This window comes from Ciconia boyciana, chromosome 35 (assembly GCF_034638445.1).
Source record: "Ciconia boyciana chromosome 35, ASM3463844v1, whole genome shotgun sequence".
Taxonomy (NCBI): domain Eukaryota; kingdom Metazoa; phylum Chordata; class Aves; order Ciconiiformes; family Ciconiidae; genus Ciconia; species Ciconia boyciana.
Window position 1 is genome coordinate 141,514 of NC_132968.1, and position 24,864 is coordinate 166,377.

The following is a 24,864-nucleotide window of genomic DNA, read 5'->3' on the forward strand; positions in this document are numbered from 1 at the left end:
ATGAAGGGCATCAAGACAGAATTTAACAACGACACCAGCAGCAAAAGGAAGGCTCAGGAAAATGTGAGCCTGCTGCTAGATGGGGCAGGGGCCCTGGTGACAGAGAGCACAGAAAGGGCCGAGAAAGGGCCATGCCTGTAGCGGATTGATGCACGGACTCTGATAGATGGTAAATCGAAGACCCCTTATTAAAATATTCCACGGCTTATATACTTTCTAATTGTTTACACAAGCGCTACTGAGAGAACCCTTATTGGTTTATATGTCTTGTTCACGCGTCCTTCATGTGTCCCTTCAGCTATCTTCTTGCAACTTTGCAGTTCCTTCCTTCACAACAAAAGTCACGTGCTCGCCTCATGACCTGGACCCTCAATCTTGTTAACCCTTTCAGTCCCGCAATGCTTACTTCCTCCTCAGTTCCCCCGTTTTGTTTTTCAACAACATATATTTTTTGCACCATTTTCTGCAGCATTCCTTGGACACATGACAATAAACAGGGTAAAAACAGCAAGATACATAAAAACATACCGATAACCAATAGTCCAGTTTTTAACAATGATTTAAGCCACCCACTTATCTCAATTGAGCGTCTCGAATTACAGGACACACTATGAGAGCAGCAATAGCATGATCGCCGCTTTTTTCGGCTTGTTGCCGCAACTCCTGCCAATGTTTAATCTGTTTCAACACATCCAAAGTCCCCTCTATTTTTCTCCTTGTATGCGTCCTCTGCAAACGATGAATCCGTATTCATAGGTGATGGTGGTGGCAGAAATCAGGCGAGGGAGGTGCAGTGGGTGGTAGTTTGTTAGCTGTGGCAGCCACCGCTTCTTTTTATCTTTCTCTTACAGTGGCTGCTGCAGTGGCAGCTGTTACAGTGTGATCTGCCTTTAGTTGCTTTAATGAGTCTGTAACTAAGCGCCATGTTGTTAACAAGCCCGTGGCACTGGAATCCCCCCTGGTAGCCGCGTCCCATAAAACCTGTCCACCTGTTTCCCATGTACATATTTCAAATACCTCAGTCAATTCTGGACCTACACCTTGGCTTTTAAGCCAGGCGAGCAGCATGCGCAATTGTGTCTCATCATACTTAATGCCGCGCTTTTCTAATATCTTCTTAAACACAGTTACCACTGATTGTTCTTCTGCAGACATTGTTGCCCCCATTGTCCCTGGCTGCTCACCTGGTCTAGGTGATTACTTTGTCTGGACTTTTCAGCTCTCCAACCGCTGATTATATGTTCAGCCAGGCTCCGCTACCGGTCGCTCTTTACCGTGATTCTGTCCCGCAGACTTCAAGTCCCTGTTCGGGCACCATTTGTAGTGGATTGATGCACGGACTCCGATAGATGGTAAATCAAAGACCCCTTATTAAAATATTCCACGGCTTATATACTTTCTAATTGTTTACACAAGCGCTACTAAGAGAATCCTTATTGGTTTATATGTCTTGTTCAGACGTCAGTCATGTGTCCCTTCAGCTATCTTCTTGCAACCTTGCAGTTCCTTCCTTCACAACAAAAGTTACGTGCTCGCCTCATGACCCGGACCCTCAATCTTGTTACCCTTTCACTCCCACAATGCCTAATTCCTCCTCACATGCCTTCTTCCTCTCTGAGTTTAATGGCAAGACCAACCTTCAGGAATGCCAGGCCCCCAAGACCAGAGGCAGGGCAAGGAAGACTTACCCTTGGTGCAGCAGTCTCAGATTAGGGAACATTTAAACAAACTGCACGTGCATAAGTCCTTGGGACCTGAGGGGATGCACTCGTGAGTGCTGAGGAAGATGGCTGATGTCATTGTAATGCCACTTGATATCATGTTGGAAAGGTTGTGGGGATTGGGCGAGGTTCCTGAGGACTGGAAGAAAGCAAATGTAAACCCTATCTTGAAGCAGGCAAGAAGGAGGATGCAGGGAGCTGTCAGCCTGTCTCCCATGATACCCCTGTAGACAAGCTGAGCAAGTATGGACTAGAGAAGTGGAAAATGAGATGGACTGAAAAGTGCCTGAATCCCAGAGGGCTGTGTCCAGTGGCACAAAGTCCAGCTGGAGGATAATCACCAGGGGTGTAGCCCAGGGGTTGATATGGGTCCCGTTCTATTCAGCCTTTCATTGGAGTCCTGGAGGATGGGACCGAGGGCATCGTGAGCAGGTTTGTGGATGATACAGAATTGGGAGGAGAGGCTGGTACAGCGGCTGGTTGCACTGCTGCTCAGAAGGACGTGGGCAGGCTGGAGAAGTGGGCAGAGAGGAAGCTCATCAAGTTCAACAAAGGGAAACACAAAGCCCTGCCCCTGGGCAGGCAGAACGCCATGGACCAGTACTGGGGGCTGGGGGCTGACTGCCTGGAAAGCAGGTTTCTAGAGAAGGATCAGGGGGTGCTGGTGGCTAACAAGGTGGCCACAAGCCAGCAGTGCGGCTGTGTGGCAAAGCAGGCCGACAGCCTCCTGGGCTGCGTTCAGGAGAGGTTTGCCAGCAGGTCGAGAGGTGATCCTTCCCCTCTAGTCAGCACTGCTGAAGCCACATGTGGAGTGCTGTGTCCAGCGCTGGGCTGCCCAGTACAAGAGAGACATGGACTTACTGGAGCGAGTCCAGCAAAGGGCCACAAAGATGAGGAAGGCACACAAGCATCCTTCAGGAGGAGAGGCTGAGAGAGCTGGGACTTTTTAGCCTGGAGAAGGGAAGGCTGATGGGGATCTTGTCCATGTGTATCAATACCTGACGGGAGGGAATGAAAAAGAGGGAGCCAGGCTTCTCTCCGTGGTGCCCAGTGACAGACAATGGGTAGCAAGGGAAGCACAGGAACTTCCCTCTCAACACAAGAAAACACTTTTCTATGGTGAGGGTGATTGAACACTGGAACAGATTGTCCAGAGGGGTTGTGTAGTCTCCATGCATGGAGATATTCAAAACGCAGCTGGACCCTGTATTGGGCATCCCGCTCTAGACTAGACGAGGCCATCTCCAGAGGTGCTGCGAAGAAGAGTCAGAAGGAACCAGTGGAGGTGTCTAGTGCTACACTCTGCTCTGAGCAGGGAGAGCTTGTCTGTTAGATCAGGTTGGTGAGTGCTTTCTCCATTTGAGTTTTGAGAATGTCTGGGCCCTGGACCCAGTACTAATCAGCTATAAAGGTGTGCTTTTTTCCTTAAACCTCATGTGAAATTTCCCTTCCTGCTTCTTGTCCTCATTGTCTCTTGTCCTTGTCTTTCCTTCCTGACTGCCAGACAGAGTCTCATGCCTACTGTGAGCAAGGACAGCCACAACCTTCTCTCCAAGTGTGGCAACACCAGGATCCCTTATGACTGCAGAGCCAGGCATTGTGGCCAGCTCTGAGCAGAGAGACACCCTGGGGGTCCCTGCCTGGGCTCAGAGGAGGGCATGTGGAGACACCCAGCACCTAACACAGAGGGAATGTGGTGGTGCCTGTGGGCTGACACCGAGACAGCGTTTGGGGCAGAATGGGTGAGTAGAGAAGACCTCCAGCAGCTCCTCTGCATACCTGGGTAGGGAGTAATGCACTTGGTGGTGCTGCTGAGAGAGGATGGTGGCATGGGAGGGGAGGTACTAAGAGCTGTGGTGCAGGGCACTGGGGCTCAGAACTAGGTCTGGGGTTCCCAGCAGGCAGTGCCAGTGGCTACAGCCTCAAGAGACCCCTGACCATGGAGAGATCATCATCAAGTCTTGTCCCAGCTGTGGAGTGCTGCTGTGACTGCCGAGAGGTTACTGGAAGTGCTGGGGTCAGTCCTGGCTGCCCTGCACCTCCCAGCCCAGCATGTCTCTTGGGTCTGCGCAGCAATCGCACTGACTGGGGTGACAGCCCTGCCTGTCTGGGGATTGAGGGGAATTTAGGGTTTCCATCAGTGTGGGAGGTTCTTGGAGCATCATGGCTTTTGTTCAGATCCCTGTCCCTGTCCCTGGGCTGGCCCACACCTGCATCCCCACATGTGGCCCGAGACCTCTGCTGTGCAAACACCACATGGGACAGGGTGCATTCAGGGTTGGGGAAACATCCTCCCAGCACAGTTCCCACAACAGACCTCAGTGCCTCATTCCCCTGCAGCCACCCAGCTTTGACTGCCCACCCCAGCACCCGACCCCTTCCCTGCCTTGGCCATGGCCCCCGTGAGGGTTTGCAGGCAGCCCTGCTCTGGGGTCTGCCAGGGTCTGGGCATGTGTGAGTCCATGCAGGTCTGGATGTTCCCCCAGTACAGACATAGAGCCCAGCAAGGGGACGAAGCTGGTCCAATACTGGGGGAGACTCCCCACAACCTCCCCATGACCCCCCAACTTATGTTTCCCACAGCCTTTTCAGCTCCACCCATAAATCTTCTACTTTGGGGTCTGTCTTCCCATAGTTGCTCATGGGGAATGATGGGGATCTGGGGGGGTTGGGGTGGGGCTTTTCGGGGATGGGGGATATAATTTCCGAATTGGGGTCCCCCGGAGTTCGGGTTTGGGGGGTCGGTTTATTCAGGGTTCGTTAGTGTCTGGATGAAGGGGGATATAAGGGCGCTAGAAGCTTGGAAGTGATGGGGGAGACTTGGGGAGGCCGTGGGGTAATTTTGGGTGTCTCTGGGGCAGATTGGCATCAATGGGGGGTCCCCGGGGGCATTGTTGTGGTCCCTGAGGGCAATTTGGGGTCCCTGGGGGTAATTTGGGTCTCTCTGGGAGTAATTTGGTCATTCCTGGGGTCAGTTTGAGGTGTCCCTGGGGAGTTTGGGGATCCCTGTGGTAATCTGGGGGTCCCTGGAGATCTTGAGTGTCTCTGGGCAAGTCTGGGCATCCCGGTGTATTTTTGGGTTCCCTGGGAAACTTGGGGGATCCTGGGCCAGTTGGGGGGTCCCAGGGGTAATTTGAGGGTCCTTAGGGGTAGTTGTGGTGCTCCCTGGGGCAATTTGGTGTCCCTGGAAGCAATTCAACGGGCCTTAGGGGCAGTTTGGGGGTCGCAGGGGGCAGGTTTCAGGGTCCCTGGGGTAGGTCTGGGGGTCCCTGGGGATAGTTGAAGGGGCTTTAGGGGCGGTTTTGGGGTCCCTGGGGCAGGTTTGTCATCCCTGAGGGTAATTTTGGGGTCCCTGGGGGTAATCTGGGGGTCCCTGGGTTAATTTTGGGGTCCCTGGGTCAGTTTGGGGGCTCCACAGAGCAACATGGAGGGGTCCATGGGGTGCTCCCTCCACCCCCCAGGGCAACCCCCCAACAACTCACGTGTGAGCGCCCCCGCCAGGGAGACCCCAAGTTCCTCCGCCTCCCCTGTGGGAGAGGGGGAGTAAATGGGAGGGTATATATAGGGGCTATGTATGGGGAGGGGTATATATGGGGAGGGTTATATATGGGGGTTATATAGAGAGAGTATATATATATGGGGATATAGGGGGCTATATATGGGGAGGGGTATATATGGGGGCTATATATGGGTAGGGGTATATATGGGAGTATATGCGGAGAGTGTATATATGGGGGGTATATATGGGGGGTGTAAAGAGGATTATAAATGGGGGTTAAAAGTGGGGTATAAATCGGGGCTATAGAGAGAGTATATAGAGAGAGTATGTATATGGGGGTATATATACGGGGGTACATAGTGGGTACATATGGGGAGCAGTGTATATGGGGGTATACACAGGGATGGGATATATGGGGGTCTATAGGGGGCTATATATGGGGAGGGTAATATATGGCGGGCATATGGGGGTATAAACAGGGGGTATAAATTGGAGGGGTATAAATGGGGGTGACAAATTGGGGGCTATATATGGGGGGGTATATATGGGGGTCTATAAATGGGGGTACAAACGAGGGGAGTAGAATTGGGGGACACCCCACCCTACCTGGCGGGGGGGTTCCTCACGGTGGGAGGGGGCTGACAGAGCCACCCGTCCCAACTTTTGATCTTGTGGCCTTAGGTTTTCTTACTGACAAGTTTTTTCAGGTGGGGGCAATTAAACCCCAGGGCAAAATAGCCCCCCCGGCAGTGGGACGGTCTGTGGTCCTCTCCGGTGGCGTGTCCTGTGGTAACGGGGTCCTGAGGTAGCCACCAACCCCCTGAAAAATGTGAGGGTAGGGGCAGGGGGATGGGGAAATCACCGCTGGTCTCTGAGGGACACCAAAGTCTTGGGGTTTGAAGGACATCAAGGTCTTGGGGTTGGGGATGGTCATTGATGGTCCCTGAGGGACACCAAGGTCTTGGGTTTTGGGGTTTGAGGGGCACCAATGTCTTTTGGTTTGGGGACAATCATCTCCAGTCCTTGAGGGACACCAAGGTTTTGGGGTTGGGGATGGTCATCTCTGGTCTTTCATATGTCTCATGTCATGTTGGAGTACCTCATGGGCCTGGAGTAGGCCCATGGCATGTGTAGGTGCTTCTTCTAATGTCACTGCTGCCTGAGGAGCTGGTAGGGCAGGAGCAGGCCCATAGATTCTGTAGGTGGTTTTGAAATCATTGGTGCCTGAATGGCCGATAGGCCAGGAGCAGGCCAATATCAGAGGTAGATGCTATGACATCCTCTGTGGCTGACTAGCAGATAGGCCAGGGGCTGTGCATGAGCTTGTGATGTCACTGGTGCCTGAGTAGCTGATAGGCCAGGAGCTGGCACATAGCTTCTGTAGGTCCTCCTGATGTCACCAAAATAATATTTCGACCACACCCAAATACAGCTTTTTGGAAGAACCATCATCAGCAGAAGTCCATACACCACACACACGTGTGTGACACTGTAACTCATGCACAGACAGTGCCAGCACTAGGAGGGTGTGAGGTCACCGTCAGGATAACCCATGAGCACACAGCAGTGGCAGTGGTGATGTCACCGATGGCACCCCATGGCTGTGGGGCTTGGTGCAGAGCGGCCGTGTGCTGTCACAAGGGCTTCACGGAGGACGGGAGCTGCCCGGCCCCGTGCCTGCGAGGCCGAAGGAGCAGCCCCTGCAGCCCTGGCTGGAGCAGTCGGGGTGGGGGTGGCTCGGGGACACCGCAGGGATGTGCCTGGGCACGGCGCCAGGAGGAAACCACAGACTTCCTGCCTGGGCGCTGCGGGGGGAGCGTGGGGAGTGCTGCGAGGCCACGTGGGCTGTGGTTGGTGCACCTGCAGGCTGGAGCTCCTGATGCGCCCGCGGGGAATAACGGCCCCTCGGTGACACGCTGACAGTCAGGGATCTGTCTGAGCCTCTGGGCTGCACGTCTGCTGCCAGGGCAGGGACATGTCCCAGCTCCGGCTCCTGCGAGGGACCTTCCATGGGGTCTCCAGGGAAGGATGGGTGAGCCAGCACTCCTGGGACGGGGCTCTGGCCTGGGCTAAGGCCCTTTCCCAGCTGCTGCTCCCAGCACAGCGGGGTCTGTAGCAGGGGCAGGGGCTGTTTCCTTCCCTTCCTGACACAGCCTCCGGCGCAGTCCCAGCCCTGTGCTTCCCACGGCACGAGGGTGGCTGCACACTCTCCCCTTGGGCTCTTGGGTGTGCCTGGCATAGGAGATGCTCAGTGCTCCTGGTCGACACAGCAGGGTTCAGGGGGTGAAAAATCCATTTACCCCCACACACGCAGCCCTGTCCTGTGACGGCCCCCCACCACAGTGACGTGACACCTGTAGCAGAGCCGTCTCTCATATATGGTCATGAATGGCGCTGGAGAAGTTCATTGGAGGGCTGGGCTGTGTCGGAGGGAGATAGCTCCCGATAATGTCGAAAAAGGCCCTGCTGCTTTGATTGGCTCGTCCTGTAGCTGGGCTGGCATCTGCAGAGATATCTTGCCCTCCTGTCGTCATTGTCCCCAGGAGTCCCCAGGAGCCGTGGCAGGGAGTGTGGCAGAGCAGGGATGTGCTGGCAGGGCAGGAGGCTCAGGATGGGCACAGAGGGAGTCCTGTCCCCTCGGATGCTGGGGCTGCTCCTCTGGGTACAGCTGTGCAGCGGTAAGTGCCAGTTCCATTGTCCCACAGCCCAGGCCCAGCAGTACCAGCATGGCCATCGGGATCTGTCCGGGAATGGGGTTTCTTTGCAGGTGCTACTGAGGTGAGGGTCAGAAGGTGCTCAGGTCCATGGAGCCTGTGCCTGCCTGTCTGGGTGGGAGAGAGCATGTCCTTTTCCAGGGCTCCGGTGTTTGGGGCAGCCTGTGCCTGGCTGGATGCATAGACACCCTGTCCTGGGGTAGCCTTTGGGGACCCCTGTTCCCCAGCACTGTGCCTCTGGAGCCGGTGGTGGCCTAGCTGGGGATGGCAGCAGGCAGAGATCCCCAGGGCACTGCCAACCTCTGGGGTACCCCAGAGGCTTTGTGTGCTGCTCTCGGCCCCCTTGTTCCAGGGCAGCCCTGACCCCATGAGGGCAGTTTGTGCCCTGCAGAGAGAAGGGGATGGGGGCATCTGCGTCGAGGGACATCCTTCCTGGGGGGCCTGTCCCAGTGCAGGGGCTGGGCTGACACCAGGGGCGAGGAGGGGATGTGGGTGTGGGGATCACTGGAATGGTCTCGGTGGGAACAGGGAAAGCCCTGGGGGTGGGGCTGGGTTTGGATGGTGCCAGGGCAGGTGGTTTGCATGGGAAGCTGCAGGGCTGTGTCCAGGGGGCTGTTCAGGGGTGCTGGGCTGGGGAAGAGCGGGTGTCCTGTGCAGGGCTGGGCACAGTGTGCAGGTGTGCGTGGGCAGGGGGCAGGTGGCCGTTGGGGTGGGAAAAGGTGCCTTGTGCGGTGGGATGGTGAATGACCCAGGAGGGGCAGACCTGCACATCCCCAGCCTTGCACAGCCCGTGGGAATTGAAGGGATCCTCGCACCGCACTGGGGACAGCCTGGAGGGGAGTGGGCTCCCACCCTGGCACCTCTGCCATGGCCTGGGCAGGGGCTTCACCCAGACCTGCAGTGCTGCGGCTTGGAGCTCTCCTGACCGGTGCCATGTTGGTGTTTGAAGGGGCTGCAGAGGTGAGGCTGGTGAATGGCGACAACGACTGTGCTGGGAGAGTGGAGGTGAAACATCAGGGCCAGTGGGGGACCGTGTGTGATGACTACTGGAGCATGAATGATGCGGCAGTGGTTTGTAAGCAGCTGGACTGTGGGTCTGCTGTTGGAGCTCCTCAGTATGGACACTTTGGGCCAGGATCTGGCCCCATTTGGCTGGATGATGTTGGCTGTAATGGCACCGAGTCTGCCCTGTCTGACTGCACACACAGAGGATGGGGTGAACATAGCTGCAGTCATGCTGAGGACGCTGGAGTGATGTGTTCAGGTAAGGGGACAGCCTATGACCCACATCTGGGCGTGTGGCAGGGGAAGGGATCCTGGTTCTGCCCTTGGGGAGCAACAAGTGGGTACCGCAGCACTGCCCAATGTGGTCGGTCACACTGCTGAGGTGGGACTGTCATTGCTGGTGTTCCCCGTGCCTGGGAAAAGCCCAGAGGGAGCCGAGCCCAGGCTGAACTAACCCTGCCGCAGTCTCTCAGCCCCTCTTCAGTCAGTGTCTTGGGCTGCAGATGAATCCTCCATCCCTGCCCTGGGATCTCCACTGATCTCCACTGCTCTGCACCCATTCTGCCAGTTCCCAGACAACAGTGCTGAGGGTCCCTGTGCTGGAGAAACCAGGGGTAGTTGCTTGGCACTGGACACCTTGGAGGAAGGGCATGAGATGGCTGGTCCCCTGGGTCATTGCCCTTCACAGGCATGAGTACCTCAACTGAATCAAAGGGCTTTTCAAAGAGCATGAGTGCTGGGCCCTGGGAGAGGAGCAGGGTGGCACACAGCCCTTTCACTGCCTGTCCCCAGGGCTCGGCTGTGTGGTCCAGCCAGCTCCTGCAAGGCTTGGGAGCTTGGCAGCTGCTTGACTCTGGCTGCTCCCTTCTGCATCACTGCATGCACAGGCTGGTACTGGGACGTTCCTGGGGTTGTGACAGCCCGACGGGGACACGGCCCCATGCAGGCAGTGCTGACCTGCTGCCCAGCCTCTCCTGCCTGCCCATAGTTCCCCACACTGCCCCATGAAACAGAGGCTTTGGCAGCACTTTCTGACTCTCGTCTGTGCCTGCTGTCACCCTCTGAGGCAGCATGAGCCCAGGGGTGCATGCAGGTCTCCTGTCCCTCTGCCTGGACTTTGGCTTGGGACCTGTGCACCTCTGGACAGAGCACTGTGTGCCTGGCTGAGGACACCCCCTCCGAGCAGGCATCGGAGAGGGCTGGACAGGCACCAGCCATGGTAACAGCTGCACCATTTCTGTGCTCTGTGACATCTCCCCCTAACAGCAACCTCCCAACACCCCAGAACACCCCTGGGAGCAGGGTGCATTTCTGGCTGCGTCAAGGTGCTGGTCCTGCCTGGTCGCAAGCTCTGCAGGGGCTGAGCAGGCTGCAGCAGTCATTATCATCTGGGCCGGTTCTCCCGGACCCAAACTACGCACACCACACTGCAGTGCTGGTGGGACCATGCCAGGCAGCACAGGGTGCCTTGTGTAGCAGCAGGTTGTCCAAGCATTTCCTGGTGCTGCAGCAGACACATACCTATGAGTGCTGTGATGGCGTAGAGAAGGTGTGCAGGGGGGCATGGTGTGTTTGTGTCACCAACACTCCCCCAACAGCTTCCTCTGGGATGTTCAGTGGGTGATTTGGTCACGGCTTGCTTGGAGGTGATGCAGGATGTGGCCATGTATCTGTCAGAGGACTCTGGGAACTCCAGTTACTTTGTTTGTTCCAGGGTTTGTCCGGCTGGTAGAAGGGAATAGCCGCTGCTCAGGACGTCTGGAGATCCATGATGGGGACCAGTGGAAACCTGTCTGTGATTCCCACTTTGGTCCCAAAGCTGCTGACGTGGTCTGCAGGGAGCTGCAGTGTGGGGTGGCCCTGCCTGTTGCTGGGGCAGCTCACTTTGGAGAAGGGGTGGGTCCCACCTGGGATGGAGAGCTGCAGTGTGTGGGGAATGAATCCCTCCTCATGTCCTGCCCCAGGTGGTCCCGCAGGGACCAGCCCTGCACCCACATGAACAGCGCTGCTGTCACCTGCACACGTAAGGACCCAGGGTGGGGTGTTGAACACTGGGTGAGCTCCAGCCTGAGGGGGGACATGTTTTGCCTGTGGAGACAAGGGAACTGGGGTACCTGTTCCCACAGGCTGGCAGAGAGGTGACCTTCCTGGGGCATCCTAGGCAAGGGCAGGGCAGGGCTGATGCCCGAGGACAAGGAGGGGGCATGGGTTTGGAGGTCTCACTGGGATCATCGTATTGCACCACAGGGGACAGAGAAAGGCGTGAGGGTGGAGGATGAGCTGGGAGATGCCGAGGGGAGGCTGTGGTCCAGGGGAGCTCAGGGCCTGGGCAGAAGCAGCAGTGTGTGCTTGGGGAGCCGTGGTGGGGGCAGGTCTCTTCTCAGGGTGCTGGCTGGGGAGGAGCGGGTGCCCTGGGTGGGCATGGGATGGGGCCAGGTTGCAGGGGGCCATTGGGGTGGAAGGAAGTGCCAAAGTTTGTGGGGCCACAAATGACCCAGTGGGGCTGGAGCTGGGCATCCCCAGCCTTGTGCAGCCCGTGGGGATAGAAGGGACCCCTGCACTGCCCTGGGGACAGCCTGGAGGGCAGTGGGCTCCCACCCTGGCACCTCTGACTCCACCAAAGCAGGGGTTCCCCCAGACCCACAGTGCTGGGGCTCGACACTGTCCTGACTGGTCCTGTGTCAGTGTTTGAAGGGGCTGTGGACGTGAAGTTGGTGGACGGCAACAACGACTGTGCTGGGAGAGTGGAGGTGAAACAACAGGGCCAGTGGGGGACCGTGTGTGGTGACTACTGGGACATGCAGGATGCTGCAGTGGTTTGTAAGCAGCTGGACTGTGGGTCTGCTGTTGGAGCTCCTCAGTACGGAGGCTTTGGGCAAGGATCTGGCCCCATTTGGCTGGATGATGTTGGCTGTAATGGCACCGAGTCTGCCCTGTCTGACTGCCCACATGGAGGATGGGGTGAACATGACTGCGATCACAGGTTCGACGCTGGAGTGATATGTTCAGGTAAGGCGAAAGCGTGTTCTCCAACTTTTGGTCTGGGACAGGGGACAAGGGACCTGGCTGTGCCTTCAGGGTGCAACAGGTTAATGCCAGAGCAGGGCCCGGTGTGGCTGGTAGAACTGCTGAGCTGGGACTGTCATTGCTGATGAACTCGGTCCCTGGGGAAAGCCCAGTGGGAACCTGCCCCAGGGTGCCCCTACCCTGCCTGGCCCCCGAGGTGGCTCAGATGAATCCCTCTACCATGCTCTGACATGTCTGTTGGTTCCCATCTTTCTCCTCCCTTTCACCCAGGCCCCGTCTGGCAGCAGTGAGGGCCAGGTCCCCCATGCCAGAGGTGCCAAGAGTGACTCATGCAGCCACCCACAGCCTCGGGGAAGGGCATGAGATTGATGAGGAAGTTTGGGTTTTGCCCCCGGCAGACAAGGGTCCCTTGTCCCAAGCAAAGGTATTGCTTGGAGAGGAGGAGTGCTGGGCTTGGGCAGAGGAACAGGGTGGCATGTGGCACCTCCTTCCTCCCTCAGGGTCACCCCACAAGAGCCTGCCCAGGGGGCAAATCACGTCCAGGAGTGCTACCTCACTGCCCAGCCTCTCATGTCTGTCCCAGCCTCTGGCTACCTTGCACTTTTGGGTTTGCCAGCACTTTGCTGGCTCTTCTCTGTGCCTGCCCTTGCACTGGGAGCTCGTGTAAGCCCAGGGTTGCTCTTCTGTCCACTCTCCGCCCTCTGCCCGGCTGTTGGCCAGGGACACGCGTACCTAGCAGTGCACTCTGGTCATGCCTGAGGACCTTCTTCCCGGCAGGCGCCGGAGCGGGAGGCTGGCACAGACACTGACCACACGTACAGCCTGACTACCTTTGCCCTGTGACATGTCTCATCTACCAGCAGCACCCCAACAGCCCAAGACCCCCATGGAAGGGGGTGCATTTCTGGTGGCACCAAGGAGTTCTTCACGCTGGGCCCTGAGCTTGGTGGGGCAGAGCAGGCTGCAGCAGCCAACAGCGTCTGGGAGCATTTCGCCATATCCCAAGTGCTCTGGGTGCTGCAGTGGCCAGGGACCAGCGCTGGGTAGCCCAAGGTCTCTGGGGCAGCAGCGGTTTGTCTGAGAGATTCCTGTGGCTGTGAGCTTGGGAGAGAAGCAAGCCCACAAGTGCCGTGCTGATTTCTGAGGAGCAGCATGGGGAGCCCGAATTTTTTGTGCCATCAGCAACCCCTGAGAGCAGCTGGTGAGGTCATGAGGCTTTTTGCCTTTGACCGCCTTGGAGATCAGATGGGACATGGTCAGGGGACTGCCAGAGGGTGTTGGGAACTCTTGGGGGTCCTTGTTTGCTGCAGGATCTGTCTGGCTGGTCAGAGAGAATAGCCCCTACTAAGGATGTAAAGTGATCCATGACGGGGAACCTTGGAAAACTGTCTGCCACTCACACGTTGATCCCAAAGTCACCAACATCGTGTGCAGGCTTTGCTGTGGGTCTGCAATAGACACATACTCTTGAGTGCTGTGATGCTGTAGAGAAGGGGCGCTGGGGGACCTGGATATGTTTGTGTCACCAACACTCCCCCAACAGCTTAATCTGGGATGTTCAGTGCGTGATTTGGTCATGGCTTGCTTGGAGGTGATGTGGGAACGTGGGCATTTAAGTGCCAGAGAGCTCTCAGTTGTTTTGTTTTTCCCAGGCTTTGTCCGGCTGGTAGAAGGGAAGAGCCACTGCTCAGGACGTGTGGAGATCCATGATGGGGACCAGTGGAAAACTGTCTGTGATTCCCACTTTGGTCCCAAAGCTGCTGACGTGGTCTGCAGGGAGCTGCAGTGTGGGGTGGCCCTGCCTGTTGCTGGGGCAGTTCACTTTGGAGGAGGGGTTGGTCCCACCTGGGATGGAGAGCTGCAGTGTGTGGGGAATGAATCCCTCCTCATCTCCTGCCCCAGGGGTCCCCAGGGACCAGCCCTGCACCCACATGAACAGCGCTGCTGTCACCTGCACACGTAAGGACCCAGGGTGGGGTGTTGAACACCGGGGCTATGCTGGGGCTCGAGGAAGAGGGCAAGGCCCGTGCTGGGCTGGGCGTGAGGACAGGAGGGCTGATGGGTGTTCTGCAGCATGAAAATAGTGCAGAGGGAGAAGAAAGGCATGCTGTGCCTCTGGCCTCTCCGCCAGCTTCTGAGGGTGCAAGAGCACCGATCCACCCTCAGTCCTCCTCTGTCCCCAGAGTACACAGGGTTCAGGCTGGTGAACGGCAGCACGGCGTGTGCGGGATGGGTGGAGGTCCAGGTGCTGGGGACCTGGGGGACCCTCTGTGCCTCCCACTGGGATCTCTCGGATGCCCACGTTCTCTGTCGTCAACTCAACTGCGGGTTTGCTGAGTCCATTCCTGGAGGAGGGCATTTTGGGAGAGGAATTGGACCGGTCTGGAGAGACTCATTCCACTGTGATGGGACTGAAGTCCACCTGGGACAGTGCCCAGTGATCACCCTGGGGGCCTCACCGTGCTCCTATGGGAACAATGCCGCTGTCATTTGTTCAGGTGAGTGCTGGGAAAATGCGGCATTGACTCCCTTTGCCCCTTGTGTGTGACATGGCCACCCAAAGCAGGGGTCCCATGGCAGTACCAGCCTGAATTTCTCCCTGGAGAAAGCCTTGCTTCCCCAGGAGCCTTCTGGAGGGCTTTGCCTGCTCAGGCTGACCGCTCTGCTGTGGGAGAGCTGAGGACTGAACGGAGGCCGGCATCTGCCCTCAGGGCAGCGGCTTAGGCACCAGCACCACTGCCAGGCCTGGGCTCCTGTGTTTTTCTCCTATGGGATGAGCCCAGGACAGGCCTGCGGAGCTCTGCTCCATCCCTCTGGCTGCAGACAAGCGCATGCCATCCCCACAGAGAGCCCTGCAGAGCCTCATCCCACCACCCAGGCAGGAGCTGCCTGGGTGCCCCCAGCAGCAGCAGAGCTGGGTGTGAGCTGCAGAGCAGGCACGGGCTATGGCCTGTCTTCTTGTCAGCACAAGGCTCAATCTTGTCCTGTTTGGTTGGAAATTGCCCCTTGCCCTCCTCCCTGAAGGGTGCCATGCTCTCAGTGCCGCCGACGGCTGTGGCATCTCTGCTCTCCCCAGGCTCAGCCGGCTTTGCATCCCTGCGGCTGGTGGGTGGACAGAGCCGGTGCGACGGGCGAGTGGAGATCTTGCAGCACGGGACGTGGGGCAGAGTCCTGGATGACCAGTGGGACGTGCAGGAGGCCAGCGTGGTGTGCCGGCAGCTGCAGTGCGGACAGGCAGAGGCAGCCTACAACCCCCCAAAGCCTGAGCGAGGGACGGGGCCCGTAGGGCTGCGAGGGGTCTGGTGTGCGGGGCATGAGACCAAGCTGACCCTCTGCAACACCTCCCTGCCCGAGAGTGCACTGGTGGCAGGGGTTGCAGAGGACGTGGGAGTCATTTGCTGGGGTGAGCAGCACTGCATGGGCCCCCCAGATGATGGGTGGGCAGCCAGCCCCTGACAGCCACTGGGGTTTCTCCCCACTGCAGGGAGCCGGCGGGTCCGTCTGGTGAACGGGGCTGGGCGCTGCGCCGGGAGAGTGGAGATCTACTACCAGGGCAGCTGGGGGACCGTCTGCGACGATGGCTGGGACCTGTCTGATGCTGCTGTCGTTTGCCACCAGCTGGGCTGTGGAGGGGCGGTGGAGGCGGCCAGCTCTGCTCGGTTCGGGGAAGGCTCCGGGCAGATCTGGCTGGATGGCGTGACCTGCTCTGGGGACGAAGCTGCTCTCTGGGACTGCCCTGCCAGGCCCTGGGGGCAGCACGACTGCGGGCACAAAGAGGATGCGGGAGTCATCTGCTCAGGTCTGTGCTGGCAGCTGTGGTGTGAGCCTGCTGCTGGGGAGGCCAGGACGTGGGGAGAGCCAGGCATGGCCAAGGCTGTCTCTGGCTGCCTCTGAGCCCTGGCATGAGCCTGTGGACACCCATGCACGGGCACCCTCAGTCCCACTGGGGGTCCCTGGGGAGCTCAGCCATCCCCAAGTGTTAGCAGGAAGGGCAGGGGTGTCTGTGCATCAGGGACTTCTCTGTGCCCCTGGGTGCAAGGGGCACGTGCTGGCCCTGCCCCTGCCTGGCTGAGGGCCTGGGGAGTGCAGAGGTGTCCTGGCTCCCACAGCCCCAGACCAGCCTCTTCCCCCTTGGTGCCTTTCCACCCAGAGTTCGTGGCCCTGAGGCTGCAGAACAGCGACGGCTGCTCCGGGCGCCTGCAGGTTTTCTACAATGGGACGTGGGGAAGCATTTGCTCCACCTCGATGACTCTTGACACGGTGTCGCTGGCATGCAAGGAGCTGGGCTGTGGGGACGGAGGATCCCTGGAAAGACGCCTGCCCTATGGCAGGGTGTCTGGCCCTGCGTGGCTGGATAATGTGCAGTGTGGGGAGAAAACCAGCTCCTTCTGGCAGTGTCCCTCCACTCCCTGGGACCCACAGTCATGCGAAGACCTGCGAGAGGAGATCCACATCACCTGCGATGGTAACTCTGAGCCACTCGGGCACAGTGTCACCCCAGCTCCTGCTCCCCTCTATGCACAGCCAAACACAGAGGGCCTTTTCCTTTCTGTGTCAGACCCTTCTGCTGCCAGTGGCACAAACGTGACCACAGCCACACAAGTCCAGCAGCAGTTGTCACCCAGGTTGCCAGCAGCACCTGGGAGAGGCAGAGGCATCTCCAGGGGAGGTCTCAGAAGAGACCAGACAGGCTTCAGTAGAGACTCCCTCCACAGACACGCTACTGCTGCTCTGTGAACCAGGGACCTTTAGGGGCTGAGCAATCAGGGTCCCCCCAGTCCTGCGCGTGTCCCCTGAATGACCGGGCTTCAGATGCTGCCATGACCGAGATGGTACAGGGAGGCACAAGTAGAGCTCAGCCTCACTCTCTTCTGCACGATCCCACACAGCAGCACCTTCACTTCAGTGTTTCTTTCTTCAGGGGCACGCCCAGAAATATCCCCGGAGCCATTGGCCCCATGCCCCAACTCCACGAGCTGCACAGGTATTGAGCTGCTCCTCTGTGTACCCTTCTTGTCTGGCAGGGCTCTGCCTGCTGTCTCAGTGCCATGGGAGGTCTTTGCCTTGTCCAGACAGGGAGAAGATTCGTGCCATGGGAGGCGAGGACGGGTGCTCGGGCAGAGTGGAGGTGTGGCACCGTGGCTCCTGGGGGACGGTGTGCGACGACTCCTGGGACATGTGGGATGCCGAGGTGGTGTGCAGGCAGCTGGGCTGTGGTCCTGCGGTGTCTGCCCTGAATGAGGCTGCATTTGGGATGGGGCAAGGCCCCATCTGGCTGGAGCAGGTGGAGTGCCGCGGGACGGAGCCATCCCTGCAGGACTGCTGGGCCCGGCCCGGGGATGGCGGTGCTTGCCGGCATAAGGAAGACGCTGCTGTGCGCTGCTCAGGTGAGCGGCAGGGCTGGGACGCCTTGCTGGAGTATTGGCAGGGAGCTGGGGAAGGCCTTTCACCCCCTTGGTCCTGGCATGGCCCCTGACCTCCCGCGAGCAAGACTGTTCCTGCAGAGTGCAGGAGCCTGGTGCCAGGCAGGGAGCAGCCTCGGTGGAACTGGGTGTCCTCTGGGCACTGCCCGTGGGGCCCTGCAGCCCCAGTGCTATTCGCTGGGCTGCCTGTGCCATCCTGCCTGCTGCCCAGAGCAGAGGCCCTGGGCCCTGTCCCGGTCACCCTTTCTGGCACTACTGGAGGGGCACTTTGGGTGGGATGTGTCAGGGACATCTACAGACACACACGCGGTGTGTTGGTGAGGAGGCTACCCGATACCTGCACACCCACCCTCTCAGCCCAGCTCTCCTTTTCCTCCTCTGCAGCTACACCCAGGACAGCAGCATCCCCAACCCGAGCAGGTAACTTGTCCTCCTGCCTGAGGCTGGGTATCCCAGGGGCCAGGCTGTGACCCACAGCTGGATGGAAGAGGCTGCTTGCTGGGGTGGGAAACTCCCAGGTGGAGGCACTGGGGAGGTGGTGGTGGTGTCGGGGAGGATTGCAATGTACTCAGCAGGGTTGAAGCTTGCCCATGAGTCCCCACTGAGTCCCTCCACCCCCTGCTGCCTTGTGTGATGGGAGTCAGGGCTGGTGCTGCCCCCTCCTCTCCCAGGCCTGGTGCTGCCCCTGCCATGTTCTTGCCCATACAGGTCCCACACGGGGCCGTTTGACCAGCAGCGGGAGAGTCTCCATGCCCATCATCATTTGCATCATCCTGGGGGCCCTCCTCTGCCTGCTCCTGGCCCTCCTGGCTGGGCAAGTGCTAAGGGCCAGGTCGGGACGCAGAGGTGGGTCCTTCCACAGCAGTCCCAGTGGGAGATGCCTCCTGGAAGGGCTGTGGGGTGCTGTGGGATGTCCGTGAGGGGCACAGGCAGAGCTGGAGGATGAGACTGTTTGCTGCCACCTGTCCCATGCACCGCCCCATTGACTGCCTGGCCTTGGAGCAGCAGCAGCAAGGGTTGGAGAGAGCCCAGAGGCATGGGGGGCTAGTACTGGGGCAAGGAGAGAAATGGCAGACTGAGGATGGCCAAGGCTGGAAGTGCTCTGGGTAGTGCTGGAAGGGGCTCTGGGGTAGCACAGATGACAGGAGGTGTGTGGGGCAGTAGGGTCCATCTCCGTGGTGTCAGGTCCCCATCCTGTCGCTCTGCCCACCCCTGCCCACCCCATGGCAGGGCAGGGGCCCTGCTGTAGACCCATGGGGCAGATAGGGAGCAGCTCCAGGTGGAGAGGAAACATGGGAGCTGCTCCAGGGTCAGACAAGGGGGGCATGACCCAGGGGCCAGAGGACCATGAGCGCTGTCTCTGAAAGGATGATGCGAGGGTGATGCAGCCCTAGATGATCTCCACAGCAACGTTTACCTCACTGCGGATGCAGCAGCCGTGCCTGGACAGTGCAGTGGGTCTGTGCTGTCAGACCAGTCCTGGGCTGGCCCAAGCAACAGGTCTGGGGGAGCACAGTGGGATCCCATCACCCCTCTGCCTCTCCCTGGGTCAGCCCTGCCTCTGTCCCCAGGCTCCCGGAGAGCTCAGGAGCTCTTTCCCGAGGCCGTGTACGAGGAGATCGGTTACAGCCCAGTGTGGGAGAAGCAGGCAAGGTTTGGTCGCTCAGGTGGGTGTGGGTCCTCCCTGGAGGCACATCTGCAGGACCCTTTCCCTTGGCCCAATCCAGAGATGATCTATTGGAGCCCTGCCCACTGTGGTCCCTGCAGCACTGCTGTTGTGTGGTCTGTGGGGAGAGCATCCACGCCTTGGGTGCAGAAGAGGAGCTTTTCCCGTCCCAGCTGCCCAGCCCCTCTGTTCCTGCCCCTTCACCCCATGTAACACCTGAGGAGTGAGGGAAGGGGCTGTCCTAGGGCAGCTCAGGGAGCACCTTTGAGACAGTGTTTGTCCTGGGGGAGCCCGGTAAATTCCCCGCCCTCCTCCTCATGCAGCCCCAGCTCTGTGGGTCCCCCTTCCCCAGCAGTGCTGGCCATGAGACAGGTCAGTGGGGCTCGCTCCATAACACCTGCTGTGCATCTCTCCAGGCTCCTATGCAGAGGAGTCCCTGACCCAGCTGCAGCCCTACCCTGGGGACACCGAGGAGGAGGATGGTCTGGGATCAGCACCAGGTAACGGAGGCAGGAAGGGGTTGATCTCCCTGTAGACGTGATGGACAGAGGTGTCACGGAGTGTCACCATCAGAGATGGGGAGGACATGGGGGTCTCCTGTGGTGCTGCCAACACCAGTGTCTCAGCCCTGTGTTTCCATGTGCATTGTCCCATCCTCTGCTCTGCAGGACATATCTTCTCACTGTAACCAACTTCCCTCTCCTTTCAGATGTTCTTGTTGTGCCTGGAGGAGACCCAGCAGATGGCTATGATGATGCCAAGGAGGTTCCTGACTTTGAGGAGGGTGCTGAACGTGAGCAGGGAGCTTGGGAAATGCCCAGGGTGCCAGAGGAGGGAGCAGGGCCCAGGGATGCACTAGGAGGTGAGAGGGAAAGATAGCGCTGCTGGTTCCTGGGGTGCCATCCCTGGTGCCACCCATGTCACTACCGTCCTGACACCCAAACCTCCTGGGAAGGGGGAAACTGCTGTGGGAGCTTTCCTTATAGGGACTGTGGGTGGGAGAAGGAGCTGAATGTGGTGAGGAGCAGGGAGGAAGGTGATGTACAGACCCCATGGGGTGAACTGCAATGTCCTGCCTTGCTGCTTGCAGGGGGCAGCCTGCGCTCCCAGAGAAGTGCTGGGGTCCCTGGAGCTGAAGGAGACACCTTGTCCCTGTCCCTGGGGAGCATGGGCTATGATGATGCTGAAGAGGTGTCTGTGGCACATCCCCATGAGGACACAAAGGCTGTGACACCGCAGCTTGGTGCACAACAGTCCCTGAGCCCCCGGCCAGGAGAGCCCATCCCTGCTGTGCAGCTGGGTGCAGCCAGGAGGGAGGAGAGCTCTGTGCAGCTGGGAGAGCTGTGAACACCAGGGAAACATCTCCCTTTACCACTGGCAGCAGAAACAGCTTGCAGTTTCCTCTATTTTTTTTCCCACTTTTACACTGTGCGTCCATATTTGTTCTTATTAAAAGACTCTGAGGGCTTTGACCCAGAGCTGGGGCTTGCCTGCCCAGGTGTTGGGTCACCTCCCTGAGGCTGATCAGGGGGAGCAGAGAACGATGACACAGTGGTAGGCAAGGGGCACATCTCAGGGACAGCAACCTCGGGGTCAGGCTGTGGGGCTGCGAGAGCCCATGGTCCCTGGGGAATAATCCTGCTGCCAGAGACATTTCCATGCTGCTGGCCATGGGCAGTTTCTAGCCAAAATGGCTCTCTGGTAGGGGTCGTGGTGCACCCCAGCAGGAACATCCATTTCCTCACCCTCAGGTTTCCAGCTGTTCTTTCCCACAGGTCCAGCCTGGGCCACGCTGGTCCCCCAGTGCAGAGGCCCTGCCAGAGCTGCTATGTCAGGGTCAGTCCTGGGCTGTGGCCCCACAGAAGTGAGCCCTAAGCTGGCCACAGTGTCCTGAACACCCCAGCCATCGCCAGGGGGTATCATGGCCCACGGATTATCTCCCACAATGGTTAGGATGCAGCTCTGCTCCCCACTGCCCCAGCACAGGGTGCAGAGCCACTTTCTGGGACACACGCGCTGAGATTCCCTGTCCTCATGCTCTGCCAGGACCCCAGTCTCCATGGGCTGTTCCCACTTCCTTGGATCCTCGCAGACCCTGAGCTCACTTGTCACGGCCACAGCCACTTCTTCCTGAGCAGGGGCTGTAAGGCCTCACGGCAGCCCTGGGACCCCCCTGCTCGTGCTCCCCTCCAGCCCCCAGCTCTGCCCTCCTGCTGCTTTCCCAGGGGTGTCAGTTTGGGTTTGTGTTGGGGCAGTGTGAGGTACAGGAGGGATGGGAGCATGGGAGATGGGGCCCCTTTCCCTCAGCACTGTTGGAGGGCCAGGGGGATGGAGAAAGAAACCCCATGAGACGTGTGCTGCAGCCAAAAGCCATGGCCTGGAGAAGGACCCATCCAGGAGGATGCTCATGTGGGCACGTTTCTATGGCACAGGAGATTTTGTGTCCCTCCCTTAAAACAGGTGCTGACAGGAGCTGAGCCCCGGTCCCTCTCCCTTGGCCAGGGCTTTTCACAAGCCCCAGGGGCCATGGGCAGAAAAACCTCTTACACAGGAGCCAGGCAGCAAGAAGGGTTTGACACTTGGGCAGGACCTGGAGCCCAAACTGCCCTCGCTGCTCCCACTGGTGGGTCTCTACATCCCTCTGCACCTTCCCTGAAAGGCTCCTCTGCTGCAGGCTGGAAGGTGTGTTGGCTCCCTGTGGGGACTTGCTGCAGCTCAGTACTGCTGCAAACAGCAGGTTCTGGCCCAAGAGGAGAAGAGGGGAGGAGGCGGCTCTTGCCAACATCCTCTCCCACTTCAGCGGGGCCCCATTCCCTGCTGGCAGCTCCTCCACCCCATGGGTGACTCTGGGGGGAAGGGGAGGATGCCCAGGCTCACACATCCCTCTGCTCCACATCCTGCAGCCTTCCTGCTGGCAGCCCCCACAGGAGAGCAGCGTTCCCAGGGCGAGATTCCCACGGTGATGGCTGACATTCATGGGCATTGCAAACACAGCCTCCTTGCCCTGGAAAACTCCCACTGGGGAGAAAGCTCCAGCCCTGCACCTCAGAGAAATGAGGTAGAAAAGAGAAGTAAAGAAGAAGAGGGGAGTGTTATCTTCTGAACACAGGATGGTGGGGGCCTATGGGCAGTCTGGCCACTGACCCGCAGACTCAAGGTGCCCCAAGTGGGGAGCAGGGAGAAGAGCCCAGGGCCTGTCCCATGCCACCTCCCCACCAGCTCTGCCCTCCCACAGGTGTAATATTTCTCCCTTGCTCTGGCACCTGGCAGGGGTTTGCCTCCTCCTCCTTGGGGAGATCAGCCACAGGCCTGGCTGTGCTTGAGGGGGCAGCACAGCTGAGCAGAGAGAGCCCGTTTCATGGCATTTGGGGACCTGAACAGTCTGGCCCTGCAGGCTGCATCCATTCTCTGCAGCAAAGCAGCATTGTCACCATGCCCCACATCTGTGGTTGCTCCTGCAGCTCCTGAGGACCTGCCGCAGGGGGTTCACAACGAGACCCCCAACTCTCAGCAGTGCTGCCCCATGGTTGGCAGAGCATGGCTGTGGAAAGCCCACAGGAGAGGGCTGCTGCTCATTGCCCTTAGTTTGGGATCACTGTTCCTGGGGGCTGGGCACCCTGCAGTGAAAGCCATGTCCCACACTCCAGTTTGGTTGCAGGTGATTTTGCTGGCAGAGCAGCCGAGGCACCATCTGGCCCTCCCCACCTGTGCACGGCTGTGGACAGGCCTGTGCCTCCCTGATCCCACCAGCACAGCATTGACAGAGGCACCAAACACCCCAGGAACAAGAGGGGGGCACTGGCCCCACCAGTCCCACCTCTGCAGGGCTGTGCCTGGCCTCAGCACTTCCAGGGGCCCTGAGCTGAGGCTCTGCTCAAGCCAGTGCTGATGGTGGAAGGAAAAGGACCTGGAGACAGGGTCAGGGTAAGAAGTGGCATTCCTCCAGCTGGGAGTCCCACAGCCCTGCCCAGGCTCATCCACCTCAGACAGCCCTACCTGCTGGCACAGAGGCGTGCTTCCCACGTGGTATGGGATCTCCACCTGGAGACAGGACAATCTCAGACACTGACCCCACGAAAGCCACCAGGGCAGTGTGTTCTTGGTCCCAAAGGACACCTGGGCTGGACCTGCACCCTCACACCACATCTCTCAGAGCAGACAGAAATGATTCCTAGGGTGCTGGTGACATCTGTCCCCTCCCTGAGGTCTCCCCACAGGCACACTCTGGTGCCAAGCATTGTCCCTGGGCGGTGGGTGGGGTGGGTCTGTGGTGCAGGGCAGGGACCTGAGCTCAGGTCCAGCACAGCTGCCTGCTTCTCCTCCAAGAGGGGGCTCAGCAGAGGCAGTGCGCACAGCCCTCCCACAGCCCTCCTCACCTCACAGCCAAGCCCTGCAGAGGACCAGTGCTTGAGCTTCAGCCCGCACCTGCCTGAGGCTGAGGAGTCAGGGCAAAAGCACCCCTGGAGATGCTGGGCATTGAACCCAGGACCTCCCACATGCGAAGCAGGCGCTCTGCCACTGAGCTACATCCCCTTGACACCTGCCAGCAGGAGAGACACTCTCCTCCCATGATGTGTCTATGACAAGCACGGTCCTGTTGTCCCCTGCGTGCCCAGGGACCCTCTGCAGAAAACAGCACTTGAACCCTTCTGAGATGGGGAAGCTGGGACTGCCTCTGTGCTGGGGCCTGATCCTGGCACAGGGCTGCACTGCAGAGTGCTGCCCCTTCAACGCCTCTGTAGGGCAATGGGGCAGAAGGAGGCTCTTGCTGCAGGTGCTGCTCCCACGCTCTGGCCCACTCCAGGGTGGGTCGATGGAGAGGAGAAAACCCCTTCCCCTGAGCCTCCTCTGCCACCCAGGGCAACACCCCTCTGTGCCACATGTGTCCCCAACTCCACAGCAGGAGCAGTGCAACAGGGTGAGGGAAATGCCCTGCCTGGGGTGAGGTGCCCGCAGGCTCCGATGGCATCCCAGGGCATGCTGTGGAGGGGACGTGGTGGCAGAAATCTTATACCCCCTTCTCCAGGCACAGGCCTCCCCCTGCAGCCCTCTGTTCCCCAGCATCCCTGGAGGTGACTTGAAGAGCAGGCTTCCATCTCCATGGGGCTGGGCATGTGGGTTGGGCTCAGGGACCTTCCCATTCCTTCAGCACTGATGACTGTCCTGGCAGCAAAGCAGTGCCCTGGCACAGCCCTGGCTGGGGTCTCTGTGGCAGGGTGGGCGAGTGTGTTCAGCTGCTAACTCAAAGGCTGATGGTTTGACCACATGCAGGGATGGTGTCCTCATGGTGGCACAGCTGGGACAATTGTGTTGCCCAATGCCATAGATTTTTCCCTGCTGAGCCTCTGCCTGGCAGAGAGGGTTTGGAAGTTTCAAAAGCAGACCACAGTCCCTGTGAACTTCTGGAGTGTTTGAGTGGAGTTAAGGGGATGGACTGCTCACCTCTTCTGCTTTGCACACATTGCCCCAAACCTCATCCTCAGCAACCACTCTCCCATTCTTGCTAAAGAAAGGCCTAGAAGGACTCTTCTGGAGCAGTGATAATCCTGCAGGCACTACCCCTGCAGCCAAGCATGTTCAAGGTCATGCTCAAAGCTGACAAGACAGTAACTGTGCTTGGAAGGTCTCTCTCTCTCACTGCCTCTTACTTGCGCTCAGTCACAACAAAAGCCAAACTTCTCTGGAGGTGCATCCCTGAGGAGCCAGTGATGAGGCAGCAGAACTGCACAGGGTTAGAACATGCACGTTGCTGTGCGACTGTAGTCCAGTATGTGCCATTCCTTGGCCTGACTGGGGAGAGGCTGAGGCT

The 24,864-nt window shown here is 58.9% G+C and overlaps 1 non-coding gene and 1 pseudogene across 1 annotated transcript; one reads left to right on the forward strand and one right to left on the reverse strand.

Annotated features, from left to right (window-relative positions):
- LOC140645573 (scavenger receptor cysteine-rich type 1 protein M130-like) lies at positions 1-20,402 on the forward strand (annotated as a pseudogene).
- A 3,114-nt stretch (positions 20,403-23,516) lies between these two features.
- On the reverse strand, positions 23,517-23,588 carry TRNAA-CGC (transfer RNA alanine (anticodon CGC)). The gene has a single exon. It is a non-coding gene; the product is annotated as a tRNA-Ala (tRNA).
- Positions 23,589-24,864: the final 1,276 nt, after the last annotated feature.